This window comes from Rhinopithecus bieti, unplaced genomic scaffold (genome assembly GCF_001698545.2).
Source record: "Rhinopithecus bieti isolate Rb0 unplaced genomic scaffold, ASM169854v2 scaffold_45617, whole genome shotgun sequence".
Lineage (NCBI taxonomy): Eukaryota > Metazoa > Chordata > Mammalia > Primates > Cercopithecidae > Rhinopithecus > Rhinopithecus bieti.
The window spans coordinates 1,753,084-1,755,821 of record NW_016819136.1 but is presented as its reverse complement, the minus strand read 5'-3'; positions in this window follow the sequence as shown (position 1 = coordinate 1,755,821).

Here is a 2,738-nt window from a genome sequence, read left to right as displayed (position 1 = left end):
TTTTTTTTTTTTTTTTTTTTTTGAGATGGAGTCTCACTCTGTCGCGCAGGCTGAAGTGCAGTGGCACAATCCTGGCTCACTGCAAGCTCCACCTCCCGGGTTCACGCCATTCTCCGGCCTCAGCCTCCAAATTAGCTGGGACTACACGCGCCCGTCACCACGCCCTGCTAATTTTGTTTTTGTATTTTTAGTAGAGACGGGGTTTCACCGTGTTAGCCAGGATGGTCTTGATCTCCTGATCTCGTGATCCCCCCACTTCGGCCTCCCAAAGTGCTGAGATTACAGGCGTGAGCCACTGCGTGTGAGCCACTGCGCCTGAGCCACTCCGCCTACTTTTGGTTGTTGTTCTTGAAGGACAGCAGATGCTCTGTGTAAGAAAAACACAATTTAGGAAGGTCCGGGGTAAAATGGGGAAAATCCTGGGCTTTTGAGTCATAGTACTGAGTTTAGAGTTCGAATCCTGGATCCCTTGCTTTGCGTCTTTTTTTTTTTTTTTTTTTTTTTGAGACAGTCTTGCTCTGTCACTGAGATTGGAGTTCATGGCTTACCAGGACTATAGGTGTGTACCACCATGCCCAGCTAGTTATTTTTTATTTTTTGTAGAGATAGGGGTCTTGCTTTGTTGCCCAGCCTTGTCTCACACTCCTGGCCTCAAGTGATCCTCCCACTTGGGCCTCTCAAAGTGCTGGAATTAAGGCATGAGCCACCTCACCTGGCCCAATTTCTCCTCTGTAAATTGGAAAAGATAATGTCAACCTCAGAGGGTTGCCATGAGCAATAAAGAAGGTGACAGACAGATGACAAGGTCAGGAGATCAAGACCATCCTGGCTAACACGGTGAAACCCTGTCTCTACTTAAAAAAAATATGAAAATCAGCCGGGTGTGGTGTCATGCACCTGTGGTCCCAGCTGCTCAGGAGGCTGAGGCAGGAGAATCATTTGAACCTGGGAGGTGGAAATTGCAGTGAGCCAAGATAGTGCCACTGCACTCCAGCCTGGGCAACAGAGTGAGACGCCATCTCAAAAAAAATTGAGACAGAATTGAACAAATCATAATGAAAAAAGAATCAGGTAAAGTTTCTTTTAAAGTGATGTGTTAAAGATGGAGAAGTAGAGAACATACTACAGACACATGGTGAGAAGAAAATTAATCATACATTCTCCCTTGATTTCAGTGGGGCAGGGGTGAGGGTGCAGACACGGCAAATGCTAAGGGATTATCTTTCCCTTACAGACCTGATAGTCTGGTTGGAAGACGAGGCTCACAGAACCGGCGCACTGATGAAATCAAATGCCAAGACCTCTGGTTGCTAGTGCCTTTATGAACAAAGGTAATCAGAATAGAAGCCTCTCCTCTTCCAATCCTGAGATTCTAGAATTCTAGAAGAGCAAGTTTTTATAGAAGATTTGGTTCTTGGGTTGGACCTTGAGAATGGGTAGGATTAGGATATACCATTTAGGAAAAGTGGAAAAGTGCACGGCAATTGGTTAGGGTCAGATTATGGCGGGCCTAGACATTCGGGTTGCCAGTTTAGCCTTGGTACAGGAGAAAGAGAGTGGAGTTGAGGAGGACAAGGAGAAAGTGAGGGACAGGATGGGTGGTAATCTTCGTGGAGTCAGGCCTTAACTGCCTCCTCTGAGTCAGTCACCAAGTCTTGTTGATCCTCCTTGAAATGCCTTATACCCATCCCTTCTATGTATTACATCATTCATCCAAGGCGTAAGCTTTCCAGCTGATTTGGCTGGAAGACAGGTGCAAGGAAGTTGAAGTGCAGAACTAGTCTGACTAAAGGAAGATAGTAAATTTGGTTTTAGACATGTTGGATTTGTGGTAATAGGTGAATGTTTAGGTGGAAAAATTATAAAGTGGAACTTTTTCAACTTTCTACAAAAAACAATGTAAAACTGGAGAGTCTAACCAAAATCAGTTCAAGAATAAAAAAGAAAAAAATTGAACATACTTTGTCACTCTCTTGTCTTTTGAAGTGCAATTACTGTGTGGGAATGGAGTATACTTGCAGTTGGCATTTTCAGCTAGCCTTGTGGGGGAACAATAAATAGAATTGTGATGGAAACGTTAAGTTTGTTAAACTAAAAAATAAAGAGTAGAAAATGGAAAATGCTGGAAAATGTGAGTAAATATTTTAGCTTTTGGGGGGTGTGGAAAACGCATATCTGTTATGTAATTGGATTCTGTGAATGGATTTATGACAAAAATAAATGATTCTGGGAGAGTTCAAAGAAAATATTTTAACTATTTGGAAGGAAAACAGAGCCTCAGACGGGAGAACACCTTCCCATCTGTCCATACAAATTAGAGGAAAATTTCACTAGACTACTGAGTTTGCTATGGTCAGTCTCGAGGGCTAATCTTGCCTGAATGTCTTCACCATAGGAGAATTCTGAAGATGCACACATGCCCTGTTTCTTGATTATCGGAGTATCCCTCACCTCCTCTCCTTTTGGTTTCTCTCCCCTTACTTTTACGTCCTCCTTTTGTGCCTTTTGATAGCAACTCTAAAGCAGTGGTTATGAAATGGTTATACAACTTTTATTTGAGGCCAAAAGAGATGATTTTGTGGTTTGGGAGGGAAAAGGAAAAGGACTGAATAAAAGGAAGTGACTCTAAGCTGTTACGAAAGAGAAGACTGTTAATAGCAACATCTTGATGTTAAGAGACAAGCTGAAACCATCCAAGGCAGGCAGGGAACAAGGTGATAATAAGAGAAAATGTGTTT